The sequence below is a fragment of the Cygnus olor genome, chromosome 18 (assembly GCF_009769625.2).
Source record: "Cygnus olor isolate bCygOlo1 chromosome 18, bCygOlo1.pri.v2, whole genome shotgun sequence".
NCBI lineage: Eukaryota > Metazoa > Chordata > Aves > Anseriformes > Anatidae > Cygnus > Cygnus olor.
Window position 1 is genome coordinate 1,388,799 of NC_049186.1, and position 17,124 is coordinate 1,405,922.

Here is a 17,124-nt window from a genome sequence, read left to right on the forward strand (position 1 = left end):
AGTTATGATGGGCTAAAGACTCCTGGTCACCGAGACGCCTCTGTTATGGCTACAAGCAGTGTAGGCTTTCATTAGGTTGGAAAGATCCACTACAACAGTGACTTTCCCACTTACACTTCCTATGGAAATACTCTTCCAAATTCTCACTGCTTTGGTGACCAGTAACACCTTATTCTAATCCTAAACATATCCACAACCATGTACATTCCTTTTTTTTTTTTTTTTTTTCTAAATGTTTCTTCCCATTTTGATTTCTCTTGTCTTCAGGATTGTCTGCCTCTTCCCATTGTCCGAATTGTGGCTGTATTGACAATGCTCCCCAGATGTGTAATTTGCACCTAACGTATTTGTACTGAGATCTTCAATGAAAATATTAAATAGGATTGTACTTAAAGACAATCCCTTGAGGAGCTCTTGTAACATCTTTCCTGACTTCTCCCTTTCAACACAACCTCTTGCTGTCTTGTCTATGCAGTTCCTCCCTTCCCTTATAATTCTTCTGTAATCCCTATTTTCTCTAGCATCACTAATCAGTTCCTCATGTGACACCATATCAAATGCCTTCTTAGAGTCCACAAAGATGGTATCTAACATGTTTCCTTTGTCTGAAAACTCCATTACCTTATCAGAGAAAGATATCGGATTAGCCTGCCACAATCTCCTTTGGATAAAGCTATGCTTCGTTCTAGCCCATTTCCCACTTATATCCATGCCTTTAATTACTTCTGCCTTCCAAATCTGTTTTAAAGCTTGCATTAAGCTGAGTTCATCATTCAGGCTCCAGATCAGGTTGTTTGCCCTTTTGTATTGAGACCTCACGTCCATGGCAGATGGCTTCTGTTTTGTCCCCAGCAAGGATACTCGGGAAAGCTTCCTTTAAGGAAAAAGTCCAGGGAGATTCACCTAAGATCTGGGGATGAGTAGGAGATCCAATAACAAACTCCCATTCTCCAAACATGTAGTAGCTGGCCTGATGTGGAAGATTAACAATCCCTCAGTCTTCTGTGCTGATGTTTGTTTCAGAACCTGTGATGAACACTCTGGTACCCCTTGGAGGTGTGCCTCAGCTCCTGGAGTACTACCTCTGCTTGGTTACATTTGCTCTATCTCTATCCTTGTGTTCTTTCTGTCCATCCTGCTTCTGATATCCTTGTAAACAACCACATAATATAAAATGGTACCCAGGTCCTCCTTTTCTTTTGGAGACATACTGAGTCTGCCTTTAATTTGGCCTCCCCTTCATTTCACAGTTGCCTCACTTTTTCTTTCTTTATCCTCATTTCATTTATACAACCAAAGCGCTTTTTTCTCTGGTTTAGGACATAACTCACTTTGACACTTGACTGTTCTGTCTTCATCACTATGCTTCTTGACCACTAAGATGTACTATTTTGCTGATAAATATATATATATATATATATTTAGTATGGTTTCCCAAGTTCATACCCAAGACCAAATTTCAGCCCCACCTGAAAGGACAGTAGAATCACCTATGATCATTAAGACCCTAAAAGGTTTGCAAAAAATTGGCAGCTGAGTAGATGATAGATATTCAAATGAGCGTCTCCACCTAGGGAAAAATAAGCATCTTTCTGCTGTTATATATTCTGTTTGGCAGCTGCCTTCTCGTCAGTCCATGCATGCTGTTTTGCCATGCTCTGCCTGTGAAAGAGCATGTGTGTACTTTCAGGCTATTCACAACTTGTGCAGAGTCTTGCCCAGTGGGGATAAGTGGCATGGGAGACTGTGTTTAAAATTTTGACGTTGGAGTTTTGGTTGTTTTGTGATCTTTTTTCGGTAGATGGGCAACAGGAAACAGAAAACATCTGTGAGCAATCATGCTTCCCTCTTTGCATTGCTTGCAGAATGAGTTGTTCTCCTCCCTTCCAGGTTCTGCTTACTCCTAATCTGCCATTTTAAAATTCAGTTAATTGTGGAGCCGCCTTCCCTGCAAACTTTGCTTGGGTACAGTCTTCTAATTGTTTTACACCTGGAATTTGAAACCTGCTGTTTCTGAACTGAGGTCCTCAAACTCTTCAGGTCTTGCTCAACACTTCCCTGAGTTTATGAGAACTTTCCCTTTTAAACTGAAGAGCTTTACCCCCAATTCCATCCTTTTTACTATTATTTAATTTCAGTTGAAACCTTTTATGATCATTCCACCCAAAGTTATTTTATTCCAACAGCCATTTGTAATGTCTTGCAATCCCTCTGTGTAAGTATTGCTTCTTGCTTACAGAGTGATTATTTGGTAAAGAAACATGATAATTATCATGTTTAAGGCACCAGACGTTTGCAACTGTGAGTTTTTCTGGTTCTGTAAATTATTATCTATAAAATTAAAGTCACCCATGTTGACAAAATTCCTCCACTAACACTCCATTAATGTTTACCCTATCCACGCCTGATCCTGCAAGCTTTCAGCTCATTATAAACACTTCTGTGATATGATTTCTTCTACCATTCCATCCCATATTAGGAATGACAATGACAAACTTTCATCAGTGTGATCTCCTTGCTTTTCTTTCTCATCCATCATATTACTAGCTAACTTGTACAGTTCTCCACACCTACATACCCAAGAACCAGTCCAAAAAGCTAGTTCTACATGTTGGTTAACTCTACCAAGTCCAATTTCACATCTTCACAGTAGCTATGTTTCTTTCTCACTGTTGTAGTTGCTGCTGCTGTTCCCATGCTAATATTCGAATCCATTCATACATGAGAGAACATTCAGACATCACCCCCCCCCTCCGCTCCCCTGTTCCCTGCTTAGTGATTGCAGAGACCTGATTTCTATACTGTTTCAGAAAAAAAGAAGCGAGGAAAATCAATCATTCCAATGCTAACAAAGTCAGGTATCCATCCTTGGGAAGGATGGACTCCAGACAATCATTTTAACCAGGCCAAGAACTCCTTAAGTACCTTGTTAACTGCCACAGCTCTAAGAAGGAATCAAACAGCTGGATAATGTGACAACACTGAGATGCCGGCTCTTGGTGGAGCCTGTAGGAGAGGCATATCCAGTACATCTTAGCTCCGAAATGGGGGAATGGAAACAACCACATAATGCTATTTTTTAGTTGAAAGGAATGTTCTTTTTGTTAAGAAAAATTCTTACCTAGACCTCTCAAATATTAAATATTAATAATTTTACCTCCACACTTTATTTGTTGAGATTTCTGCTTTCATTACCTGACTTTCCTTCTCCTGCATTACTATCCGTCATTACTAGTTATCGGGAATGCATGAGCATCTCCCAGCTTTCTCCCCTCATTTTTCCTCAGTCAGACCAGCTTTCTCCTCAGGTGGAGCCCATCTGTCAGGAGTATTTTCATCTGATTTCCTTCCAGAGAATGAACACCCCAAAGCCTTTCTTTTAGCACCAATATTGAAGCTATCTTTTACTTATTATTTTGTCATTGCTTCCCTGCTATGTCTCAGGAGATCCTATAAATCCCACAGAAAGTTATTCAAAAATGCAGCAGCAGCATTTGTCTCAATAAGAAATGTAATCAGTGGTAACTTTCTTACGCTCACCAATACTTTCCAATGCCATATCTACATGATATGCCTTCCATCCTGATTTCTTCTGGTGAAAGTCCCACTGGAAGTCCTTAATAAGGACTCCCCAACCACACAGACCTTTCTATTGTTCTTTGTGTGTTTCCAATCCTCTTCCTTTGCCTTCCGAGAACATTTTCATTTCTGCTTTTCTGTTTCATTTTCCATGTACTCTGTACTCTGTTTTTCTTGGACTCTAACTCTTGTTACTTCTACTGTCCTCTTTTAGTTTTACAGGCTGGGGTGCTTCTTCCCTCTCCACAGATACCTAATCTGCATTTGTGCTGATTTCTTTTGCATATTCATTTCTGCACCAAATCTATTCCTTTTTTTTCAGAGATGTTTCTATTCCAGCATCTGGCCTCTTCCTCTGCTACGTGGCCTCCAAGTTCTCCTGATCACCTCATGTCTGCAAAATTTGGCTTTTTTGCAGTCATTTCTACCACCTGCCATCATTTGCTCAGATTTCTATGTAAACTTTATCATCCTGTCTCTGTTTTCAGTCTTTGACTTCCTCCAGCTCAGTTTGTATTTGGCCTTTGAGAGTTACCACTCAAGAGTATTGTTTGCCTGATCCTTCTTCCCAGTTTCTATCATTCTTCTGAACACTAATATTACTTCAAATCATTACTACTGTCCAGGGTCTATAAATTGAAAGCAACACATACAAGGATGTGAGAATGCAAAAGATGGCTCAACCTGAGCTTTACCACACACTGGAGGCCATGGAAAAAAAAAAAAAAAAGTCCAACTTTTAGCAAAAGGCATAAATGGCAGTTCTGGCTTCTGAGAACTTCATCTGACTGGATTAGCCTCATTCTGGGAAACTGGTTGGAGTTTGGCAATTTAGCTGAAGTCCACTTCTCCACCATACAGAAAATGACTTAGGTCTTCTCTCTTCAGTCAGCAGATAAAGATACTTTTCCATTGCTCATGGTTTTACTGAGGATAATTCTGTCCAAACTATGCATCCAGAAAGAAACCTTTTAAAGACTGGACATTGAACAGTGTAACTTGCTTGTCAAGTGGGAAAGAAATCTGCAGTGCAAAAGTCGTCTCTTCTGCAGCTATTCTCTCTGAAAGACTTTTCCAGCCTCCCTGGCAATTTGGGCTTGTTAACACAGGGACACATGCAAGAAAAACACAGTGCTCTCACGAGGGTTAAAAGCCTCAGGATACAAGCAACTGCCAGATATTTACACCCTTAACTGTGGGCTAATGAAGTCCTTAGCCAGGGAACAGAGCAAAAATCTAAGTAAGGCCTCACTAATCATTCTATTATCAGCACACAGATCAGAAGCTGCTCCTCTCCACCTCCCTTTTGATATACATCCAGCTATTAGGGAAGCTCCAACACAATGAAATCAGCTCTGTTGGGCTGCTGTGGGATGAGCTGAACACCCCTCAAGAGATGTTGTGGATGGCTGCGATTCTGCGGAGCTGAATGCCCCAGTGCACATAGCAGCACTGGTAGGGAGGGAGCACTGTGTGCACCATTTGCTGCCAGCCTGAAAGAAGGGGAAGGCAAATGCAAAGCAAAGGAGCTCATTTTTAATGTATATTCACATAAATTAAATGCAGGGCTTTCAGGCTGGAATATCCCGTGGGCAGATGTGCATAGGTCTTTTTGCAGAGGATCTGGTGCTGTGATCTGTGTGGCAGAACTCATGCCCTAGAGGGCCCTACTGCAAATAACTAGCTTCCTTTCTTTGCTTTAGATTTTGAAATAGGTGCTAAAATTCCTGAAAACAATGAATAGAAGCTGGGCTCGCAATTCCCTGCCCTCCCTCACAGCTTCAAATCCTTGCTCAAGGGGTAAGTAGCATGAAATGCTGGTGAAATGCCTCTGGCTGGTACAAGAGAAGCCCTCCCAGGATAGGTCTCGCTATTTACTTTCAACAAATATTTTCCTGATGTTTGGTGCATTTCAGCAACCACAGGAAGGTGAGAGATGTGTCAGCACCTGTAGCAGGGCTGCAGTTAGAGAAGAATTGGGAAGTTATGCAGATTCAAGAAGGAAGCTGAGGCCCTTGTGATGGAGGGTTGTGGGCTGTAATTATTTCCCAATTGGTAATTCGGATGTGTTGCTTTGGAAAGCAGCAGATGGTAATTACTTTCCATTAGATGTTTGCATTTACTGTGGAGCTGTTTCAGTCCTTTCAGCATGGGGTGGAGCTGGGGCCTTGCTGAATGGGCTGTCTGACATCTTTACCAGGCTTTGGAGCCATCACAGCGGCTGATGTTTGTTGGGGAAGTGTGTGGATGCTTCCACAAAGCAAGACAGGCAGAAGGATAGGAGGTACCCTGGTGACCGGGGATCAGTCTTGGAGTTCAGGGGTCGGTCCTTGGGAGCAAAAGCAGCACAATGCAGCAAAGCATGAGAAGGTTGAAACACGAGGAGCCATTCTTTCTGGCTGGGGATACAATCTTAAGCCCTGTCTGCAAGAGTTTATTCCTCTTGGCTCACATGTTAACATGCCCTTCTCATTCTTCATGTTCTACATACAGTTGCATTCCTGACATCCTGATTGCACGAACCAGTGTAAGACAAAGTCATGTTCCATGGCACAGACATTAGGTTCCTGTCACTTTCCAAGCAGCACTCAGCCCCCTCCTGTGCTCTTCAAGTGGACAGTCTTGCTGCAGGAGCAATAACTTTGCAGAGTTTCTGTAATGAATGTTTAAAGGAAGTCTTCATATCCTTATTTTCAGAATTCTCCCAAGTGTAAGCCCAGTGTGGCAGGGTAGTTTTCCAGATATCCTCACGGAAGTCTGCTTCAGCATACTTGTCAAAGTCTGTGTTTTAAGGGTCTGAAACTCCCTGAAAGGTTCAACAAGCCTTTCTTAATTTTCATATTCTTCTCCATCTTAATCAGGGAAATTCAGCCAAGATGGATTAGATCACAACTTAACTTTTTCTGTTAGATATTTCTCTTCCCATGTATCAGAAGATATAAGAATAGCCAGAAGGGGTAGGTCTATACTGATTTCAACTTTATGCAAAAGGTTCAATAAGAAGGCAAAGATTTTTATAAACTACATGTCTATGTCTATAACTGAATGAATGGCTGTTGCTCACTCAAAGAAGTAAGGGCAGCCTGAGAAAGTAAATGTGCTTGGGAAAATATTTCAAGAACTTTGAAGGGTTATTATCCCGGTTATTATCCCGGGTTCCAAATACGTGTTAGGAAGGGAAAATGTGCTGTGATTATGGGTAAGCAAATCTTGGAGTAGAAGGGAATGGCAAATTTGACACAAATCTGCATACAGGCCACATGAAAGCATCACCCTACAGTTCTGTAGACAATACAGAAAGCAAAAGTCCTGTGCAGCAACAGATCTGGGTATATTGGCAGCACAAGGTCATAGAAATAGCAGAGGGCATTCAAAACAGCCACATAATGACTGAATGACAAGCTAAATAGGAAAGATTAAAGGAACTAAATTATGCATGGCTTGGCCAAACAGTGATTAAATAGCTGGTTGAGGAGCAAAATTGTTTAGTGTAGTCTGATGAGGGACAGCCTGAAGTTAAAAGGTGAGACTGATATTGGAAAATGGAGATTGTACATCAGGAAAAGATTTCTAAGAAAAGCTCTAAGACTGCTTAATATGATATTTATGAAGGGTGGTGGAAAACCAATTATTTAAAACAGGACTTGACAAAATGCTGGAGAATATGCACAGGAACAAGGGTGATTTGCCCAAGGCACAGTACCAGAACTGCCTAAGAAAGCAAGCGGTGCCGCTTCCAATGTGGCGATCAGTGCTTGCTCTGTTATTGCTGATCCCGTTAACAAAGACATCCTTGTGACAGGCTGTATGCAATCGAGGGAAGGTCTTCAAAACACAGTTCCAACTCGGACCAAGCCATCTCATTGTTACTGACATCACAGTAAAAACTCTTCACAACCCCAGTGAAGATTGAGTGGGTTGTGGATTTGTCTAGCCAAGTATTGAACACCTCCAAGGATGGAGAAGCTGTTGCCTTTCTAAGAGACCTCTCTGGCTGCATAACCCTCCCAGGAAAACAAGTCCAGCACCCTCCGCATCTATTTGAGGTCCAGGTACACCAGGCCCCGGACTGTCCTACTGTCTGCTGGAAATTTCTGAGTTCTTCTGCCTCCTTCCTGAACTTGGGAGCCCAAAGCTGCACACTGTGATCCAGGGGTGGCCTCAACAAAACCTGGCAGAGGAATATAATTACTCATTCTGGTCTTTGACACCTTTCCTGGTATCACAGTGGGTGCATGGTTCAGCCACAGATTAAATGCAGAACCACCCTCTCACTCCCAAACATTTTTGCTTTCTGGTCCTCATGCTGTGTAACTATGTGCACACACTGTACCCTCCCTGCCCTCCTCTCCGCAAAAAGGGGCTTAAGGGAGGAACAGAAAATTTTGGTAAGATGAGGAAGATGGTTCCTTTGAAAAAAAAACTCAGATTACTCACTACAAGTACTTATCATATCCTAATATGTCATATATTATAGAGTGCCAAACATGCGAAGACACCACAAATTTACTCAAACTGCAAGGAGAACATGAAGCAGATAAACAATTTTATGATGATTCCCAGTAGTCCCTACATTCTTGGAAAAAAAACCTGCCAGAATGACAATAAAAAGTCCTTTCCCTACATAGGCCTTTTAAGGGGCACTGGTCAGCTGCAAAATGTCCTGAGGTCCACTAGCTCTAAGGATGTCATGTGGCATGCAGCCTCCATGGACCGAGCTACTGGACTTTTTAGGATGCACTGTGGAAATGAAGAGGATTGGAGTCTACGGGAATCCTTTAAGAATAACTTTTCTTTCTAAGTGTAAAATATTATTCATGTCCATGATAATTATTAGAATAATAAAGATCTCATTACTGAACCAGCATGACTATTCTCAGGTACTGCATTGAATCCTCCTTGGGAAATACATCAGTGTAAGATATGCTGATATTGCCTTTTAGCAGATACATTTGAACAACTTGCGCTAATTAACATTAATAAATATATGCTAAAAGCATAACTGGAAACTGGGCTACAGCACACAGTTTTGGCTACTGATTGAAAATTATACCACCAGGTAAAATTTTCTGTTAGTATCGTTATAAATCTTCCAAGGACTTTTATTATTTATGTCTGCAATCAATGCAACATTTGGCTTCTGCTGTGGGCCATATCTTCCCAGCTCACACAGTTGCTCCATTAAAGCTGCATCCAGATGCCTAACAGCCTGTTGTGTATTTAGCTGAACAAATGACCAATGAACTGTTTTCCTCATGGAGACAAAGGTCCAAATTCTCCAGCACGTTCAAATATTCTTTCCCCACTGGATATAAAGCCATATAGTGGAGGACCACTGTTCACACAGTGATAATCCTGAAGGCTGCTTGGTTTCCACCCCCGCTGTCCCATTGCACATCACAGTTAACAGACAGCTCAGACCTCACTTGTGCTGAAGCCACTGAGCCCACAGGAACATTCTCAGCATCTCTCTGAGGAGAGGGTTCATGGCTGAGGACCAAAAGCACAAATTTGGCCAAGGATAGGTGCCCATTTCTAACCAGATGCAACGTCGATGGGATGATTATACACTTTCTTGTCTCTTTCCTCTGTGTTTCAGCCCCACTTGCCTACTCTGTTTCTAAGGATTCCCTGTGGGGTGCTAGTAGGACACCTCTCCCGAGCATTAGATACCCTCAGACCAGATATGTCCAAGCCTGGGTCACCCATGGGACTTCCTACCTACTTGATGGGATGATTGCTTTCACATGACCAAAACAGAGGCATTCTTTATCAAAGTTACACAGAAGCTAAGGATGGGAAGAAAGGCATGACTTACTGTCACATAAATGAGGACAAAGGAATTGCACAGGTACAAGTCAGTAAATCCAAAAATAAAGAGTTAATTTTGAGGGCAGGATACATCTGAAAGCACCGGCTGTCATAAAAATATGAGTGCTCCTCCACAGAGTGACTATCCCCCGTAAGACCAACTACATTTAACAGGCTGAGTGTGAAGGTCACCTTCATCCCAGATTGTGTGCTGCTGCCAACCATCAGACCAGTGCCGACTGTCCTGCATCAGCTACACAGACCAGCTGCTCCAGCGCTCAGGGTGCTCCCAGCCCGCTTGGTGCTGGGCAGACACGGATCCCCTTTACATCATGATCACAAGGAGCATGTTTCCCATCTAAGCCAAACAATCTCATTAGGCCTTTGGGCAGTTTCAAGCTTTCAAGAAGGCATCAGGATTTCTCCACTCAGCAATTTGCTGAATTACCTTGGGAAATGATAGTTTAATAGCGTGTAAAACAATCCAGCTACTCCTCCCTGTAGTCCTGTAAATTCTGACTGAAAATATCTTTCTTACCTATCTTCTTCACCTGTCACTGGGGTTGGCTGACATGGGAAGGGTGCTGAATGATAAAGCACCCCTTTTACACAGGCTTCTGCATGCCAGCTGACTTCCTCCAGCTCCTCTGCTCTTGGATGCTCAACTGTGACATTTTACCCAGCTTGTGTCCTCACCGTGCAGTGAGTATGTACAGCCATGCCATTGTACCCCCATTGTGACCTCAGAGGTGGAATCAGCAGGTACAGCCTCTGATGTACTTACATCAGTCCTCATCCTCCTTTGGTGCTACTGCCACCTCCATCTGCACAGGGGCAGATGCTGAAGGTTATCTAACGTCTGTAAGCTGAAAAATAGAATCCAGCCTGGAACCTTGGGCTGGCACCTGGACCACTCCACTGCTCGTGGCAATGCTCCTGTGAAGCTAACAGAGGAATAAATCTGAGGAGCAGAGACTTGAGTCTAGACATACAGGTATGTGGAAAGAGATTTCTGGTTGTGTCTGGCAGTGGTAGCCCTGGTAGACCAAACTAAGTGGCCCTTTGTACCTTTTGATTTTTGCTTGGGCCAAGATTGATGGAAATCTGCAGACTCAATTCATCGTTCTCCTGAAAGTGCCAATTTCTCGTCATTGACTAAAGAGGGAGCCTATGCGCCTCACATACAACATGCTTCTAAATGAGACACTTCAAGTAAATACTTTGAATTGGTCTAGATGAACCTCTGCCTCTGAGTAATTTGTTTTGTTGAATAGAGAGTGAAAAAGGTGAAAGAGCAGAGGAGAGCATTGGAGGCAGCAATAATTATCGGTGACGGGCTGAGCACCACCACTGCAGGAGAACACCTAGAGAAGAGAACATTTAACAATATGCCTCCAGGACAGTTTTTTGAAGAGGTAACCAAGTAATGACCTGGACTCAATTCTTCTGGCTGACCTTTGTTGCCCCTGTTGCCTGTTGTTATAGACATGAGTGACACTGGGGGGGGGGGGGGGGAGGGAGGAGGAGGAGGAGACTATTCTTACTGCCACAGTCTTCAGACAAGGTTTCAGAGGTGACTTGCAAGAAAACTGAAGGTTAGACCAATCCTCCCACCACAAGAGCACAACTGGATGCTTGTTGCAGTGCTGGAAAGCCAGTTAGCATATTTTGCCTCTTCTCTATTGCTGAGTAAGGCAAACATTTCAATGTAATGGAGTTCTCAGAAATATTTTAAATCACAAATATTAAAACAAAAATATATTTGACATTGATATTAAATGAGATATGCATGCCAAATAACAGAAGCAACATCTTTTTTCTCTGAAATTGTTCTGACATACTTTGGTTCAGAAATGAGAGGCAACCCTGTTTGGGGACACAGTATGTCTCCTCCCTGATACAGTATCATACTAGGAATGCTGCTTTGAAGAACTTTGGTATCAAATACAAAGAAAAGAAAATGGAGATCTCACTGGGGAAACTAATGATGAACTAATTTATCCAAGTTAAAGGAAAAGACTGAAAACAATTCTAAGCAGTTTAATGACAAAATGCTCTAATCCAGTCCTAGCGTTAGAGTTTCATTTGTGGCATCTTTTATTACAGAAACCATACCCATGGGAGTATGGATGTGAATAAAACATTTCATTTTATGGCCACAGAACCACAGAAAGAGAAAAAAAAAAAAAAAAGCACACCAACTTTGGAGGGTTTAAAAGCTCTTTCATCATTACACAATTGTTCTGCAGAGCTCAAGAAATCCTCTAGATTTAGAGCAATTTTCCAATCATATAGATATATGTTAGTCTTTTTGGAAATGCTGGTTGGGTTTGGTACAGAGGCTCAGCAAGGAGTCCCACTTGCATGCCCTGGGAGACATCCTGGGGAGAGCATTCAGGGAGCTGCACAGGTAAGAGTCCTAAGAAACCAATCTCAGCAATTAATTTTCCAACAAATGTGTGAAATTTGTGATTATTTGCATCTGGAATAGAATCTGCACCTGCAATGGCATCTCTGTACAAGTGTCTGTAATGGCATCCCCATGTGCAATGGCATCATCTAAACAAGTTCTTTACAGCCCAAAGGCCTGTCCTGGTTGTGTCCTGGCAGCTGACAGCAGATGTATGGGGCAGGCAGATCAATCCATCCTTGGATTCAGAATCTGCTTTGGTAAATGTGCAACGTGTGGGCTCGGTAAAAAACAAAGCCCATTGGCATATTTATGATATATAGCTGGTACACTGTGCTGAATCCAGAGGATTTCACAAGGTAAGCAGATACGGCTACAAACCAGTTGCCTCCCTGAGGGAAAAAAGGTGAACAGAAACAAGGAGTCAACGTTTCTCAAAACCTTTTAAACATCAAAGGAAATTCATTTCAGAGAAGCTTAAGGATGCTTCATCTGCAGTCTCAGACACCAAGAATTCACAACAAGCTGAAGCCCAGCCAGATTCCCTCAAAGAGAAGAGAGGCAGCTTTTCCAACATACTTTGAAACTTCATTTGCATTCTACAGCAGCAAATAAACCATGAATATAACTGGGCAGAGAAGAGGCCTCCTATCACTCTGATTTCATTTGCAGAATCCCAGGGAGAGTAGGAAAAGCAGTTTGAATAGAGGAGGGCTCTAAAATTGCATTTTTTCTTATTATTTGGTCTTTTACAACTGTACTTTCAATTCTGTAACCAGAAGCTACATCTTCTTTGTAATACAGAAACTCATGCAAGATTTCATATTAAACTTGCTAGCTGTTTTGAGCAAGTACAGCTGGAGAAAGTACATTTGTCCAAAAGATATTAACCCCCACCTACAGATCAATTCTCGGGCTGCTGGAATCTAGAATGAATAAGGAAAATTCACTACGTTGGAACCTTTCTTGCCAAGCTGCAAGGAACATCTAGAAGTCTGCTTATCATCAGCTGCAGGTCTTAGGAGGGCTCCTGAGAGGCACCTGCTGACAAGTATCAAAGGGACAATTTGTGTCACTAAGTGACTAAGCTGAATTACTGGGGTGGTTTTACTATGATAGGCAGCTAAACTACACCACAACTGCTCTCACTCCCCCTGCCGCTTCTGTAAGGAAGGAGGGGATAAAAATAGAAGAGCTCAAGGTTTGGGATAAGGACAGGGAGTTCACCCACCAGTTATTGTCATGGGCAAAACAGACTCAGGGTAGGGAACTTAATATAATTTATTGCCTATGACTAACAGTCTAGAGCAGTGAGAAACTACAAACAAACTGCCCTGTTCTCTTCAAATACTGCTCCAACACAGCTCTGTACCACGGGATCCATGCCCCAGGAGCAAACTGCTCCAACACGGGTCCTCCGTGGGCGGCAGCTCCTCCCAGATCCCCTGCTCCTGCGTGGGCTCCTCTCCACGGGCTGCAGCTCCGGCCCGGGGCCTGCTCCTGCGGGGGCTCTCCATGGGCCGCAGCCTCCTCCACGCCACATCCACCTGCTCCACCGGGGGCTCCTCCACGGGCTGCAGCGTGGAGATCTGCTCCGTGTGGGACCCATGGGCTGCAGGGGGACAGCCTGCTCCACCAAGGGCCTCTCCACAGGCCGAGGGGGGTGGAACTTCGCTCAGCTTGGCTCATGGCTCAGCTCTGGCCAGTGGCAGGTCCCTTTTGGAGCCAGCTGGAGCTGGCTCTGATCTGACATGGGGCAGCTGCTGGGCTCTGCTGACAGAGGTCCCCCCTGCAGCCCCTCACTACCAAACCCTTGCCACATAAGGCCAATACAGTCATCACATCCTTCTTGTAGAAATGCAGCAGGCCAGGCCAGGGGAAGCATGATGTGAGAAAGAAGAGGGGTTCTCTCTTTACTGTCATTGAGAAGACTTAAGGCCTCCTCAACCCCTGCGTCTAACGATTTCTCAGGAGAGAATGGCTGGGATGAGTCCCCAAGACTCCAGGCAGAGAGCATTTCTGAGACAGGATTAATGCTTTCCCCAAAACTTCTGTTTCAAGAGCAATGACTGAGCTCCCACATCATAAGACAGACTTGTTTACCCTATGCTTTAAACTTCAATACTTCAACGCTGCATCTCATGTTCTCTTATTCAGAACATAAAGCTGCCCAGACACTGCTCCCACTTCAACAACTCCATGAAGCAGCATTTTCCACTCAGTGGAGTGAAAGCTAATGTCTGCCTGGTCCTGTGTTACAGGACCAAAAGCAGACAGCAATGACCTCCTGCACACCACAGCCCAGCTGACCTCGAGCAGCAAGTCTTCAATCCTCTGATGCATGGCTCCGAAAACCAAGTCCACTGGGTGAAATCATGCAGCTGGAGATGTCAAAGCTTACCACACGCAGTATCATCACAGGGAAGATTTTGTTTCACCTGCCTAAAACAAAGCCAGGTCTGGAACAGAACTGGAGGATATTTTGCATCGTGTTGCTCTGCTGTGTGGTGGCTGTTGATGTGTTCACACCAGTTTGGTGTGTTTAGTGGGGGAAAAATCCTGCTGCCTCTCTCTCTCCCTGGGCTGCTCCAGCTATGCAGTGACAGACTTCTGACAGACATCTGCTACTGCATGACCCAGAGAAGCACCCCTGGGGTGCTTTCTCCTGCAGGTTAGCTCTTTCCTCTCTACTCCTATTTTTACTGCCCCAATACAAAATGAAGGTGAGAATTGTATCCAGTAAGAGGCACAAGCTCCTTCTCCATGCAACTAGTTTAGCACAAGTGCAATATTTCTGAAGATCCCTAGTGCAGATTCAGCAAGCCCTGGACACTCTAGTGCCCTTGAAGGGTCACTTCACCTTTCACCCCACCTGTGACTAGACGCAGAATGCAGATGTTTGCTCAACAGCCTGAAAACATCTGCTTTTAGATCAGGCATAATTTTCAGCCCGTTTTTTATAAACTGGAAGATACAAGTCAGCTGAGGTCAGAAAGCACCCCTGAAGCAGGCACTTCAACACTGAGACATTCATTTTACTCTGCAGAAGACAGTGGAAGAGCTGCCTGGAGAACTAACAGGAGGTTTAAAAAAAAAAATCTTTGAATTTGTTCCCTGCTGTGCACAAGATATGTTCTGAGTAAGAGAAGGCATCAAGCAGGGACCTTTCTATATCCCTGGAGAGAGAAAGAACTTGGTGACAACTGACTGTCCCTGGAAGGTGCTGCTGGGCTGCAGGCTGGGTGGTGGGGAGGCTCTGAGCCCTCTTATCTCCATCCAGAGACAGGAATCTGTCCCTCCTAGCTGAGCTCCATCCCTCCTTCCCAGAGGTACTGTGACACTGTACCTTTCAGAAGAACCACTTGTAAGCAAGCTCGATATGGACTTTGCAACAACTTGGTTGGTCCACTCCTACACTGGTACCCGACAAATTCCAAGTAATCATGATTTCCTTAAGATCTGAGGCAGAAGCCTCAGCTCCATTTATGAGTGGAAGAATAGCATTTGAATTTGACAGAGACCAACAGATGCACAGATGAGACAGAAAGCAAAACACAGAGCCGAGGTCCAGAAATTCTTGATTACAACAAAACGTGCAAAGATCTGGTCTGTAAGTCTTCAGGAAGAGCAGCCACACACCCAGGATTTACACTTCACAGGAAGTGTTGTTTTTTGAAATTTGGTTTCTGACTGAACTAACATCTTACAAAACAGAAATTCAGAGAAAATTTCATTTTGGCAACAGTAATATGCAGTATTAACAAAACAATATCTGTTTCTGGTAGATGCTCAGTGTAATTGACACAAGCTGCAATGACGCAGACAGAAATGCCTATTTCTCCCTTAGTTTCCCTGCTCAGCACCTCTGGCTAGACTCAGCCTCCTGGACTTTCATGTCCTTTTTCTCACAGACACTTTTGGAGCCCTCGTATCACTGGTTATCCTGGAGACAAGGATTTGGAGATACAGTCCTGAGGGAGTCACTGCTGTCAGACTCGAGAGACACACCCTGAAATAAAGTCTTCCAACACAAGACTGGTTTCCTCATGGGTCCATCCAGAATTATAGCATCTGGGATGATCACTGAAGAGAGAAGTATTTTCTGAGTACTCTCTACAAAATACTCCCTTCTTTCCTTTCCTTTTAAATAGACAGTGGTGCTGTGCTAGACAGTTAGGTTTCCTAGATTCTGCAAAAGTTTGTACAGCTCTGAAGTGTCCAATGAAATCTTGGTGCATCAGCTAATTGTTTGCATTCTTCTGCAAGGCTTTATTTTACTGGTATATTTGCAGCAGAGCTTGAGTTACCTAGGTTCAATTTGGATTGGTTGGCTGGGCTGCCCTGCGTCTTCCTCAGAATCCTTTGGTGACTCACAGAAACAATTACTATCTCTGCCTTTTTATTTCTTGTTGGTGCTTATGAGTACCTGCCATAAGATGGACACCATAAACTAAGATTGGGGTAAGCACTGTAAGCCTATCAATATTTTGCTGTTCCTGCTGTTACAAGTGTCTTCTGTCTTTCCTCTACTACCTTCTCTTTGACTTTTCACTCGCAAGACTGTCACTGAATAGAAGGTGTTAGACACAGCTCAACCCAATTAAAACCTTCTGACTTCTGGACAAGAATAAGTACTATATTATACACAAATGTTTCAGTGGGAATCTGTTACTTCCCATTATCCTTGACATCTGGTCTAACTGAAGCCTAGACTGATGGCTCTGGGATTGGATCTCCAGGCTATCACTTTCTCACAATTTTATTGATTATTTCTTTTTTCCCCAGATTTTTCTTTAAAACCTTTCTCAATACTAATCTAAATGATTGGTCTCTCCTACAGCAAAACAAGAAGGTTGTTGGCCAGGTACTGGCCAGTATAACTAGAGAGAGGTACTGTGTGCTTAGCACTTCCAGCACAGAGTACAGATTTCCCATGAGCACCTACAAAGTGATGAATCCAGACAGTACCAGGGTAAGAACTGTCCTGAGTCATTGGCTCCACCTGCTGCAGCATATAAAAGCACACACCTACAGCTCAGCCTCAGGAGACAGAAGATCCTCTTGCTAAGTCTAATTGCATGAATTCAGTGCCAGGCTGCTCCCAAGCCCGAGCAGTGCTGGATACTTGCCAGTTCCCAGTGAGCAGTGAGCATCTAGAGTCGTAACCTACAGCCATGATGCAACTTTTGCAATATTTTCACACCACTCATTCCAGAAGCCAGTAGATGAGATCAAACACGCTACAGAATTAAATACCTTAAGCTATAGCAGACAACAGGCAGATGAGGTCTGAGGAATGGGCAGGGCACAAGCAAAGAGGAGAA

General features: G+C 43.5%; 1 protein-coding gene and 1 long non-coding RNA gene across 5 annotated transcripts in view; one reads left to right on the forward strand and one right to left on the reverse strand.

Annotated features, from left to right (window-relative positions):
• Positions 1–17,124, reverse strand: part of SHISA6 (shisa family member 6) — a 251,390-nt gene that overhangs the window by 59,528 nt on the left and 174,738 nt on the right. The window lies entirely within an intron of this gene.
• LOC121057178 lies at positions 10,154–16,105 on the forward strand. 4 transcript variants are annotated; one of them, XR_005813683.1, is made up of 4 exons: positions 10,154–10,384; positions 11,497–11,800; positions 11,969–12,159; positions 12,272–13,306. It is a non-coding gene; the product is annotated as an uncharacterized LOC121057178 (long non-coding RNA). The 4 variants fall into 4 exon arrangements; XR_005813680.1 differs by lacking the exons at positions 11,969–12,159; positions 12,272–13,306 and adding an exon at positions 15,648–16,105; XR_005813681.1 differs by lacking the exon at positions 11,969–12,159.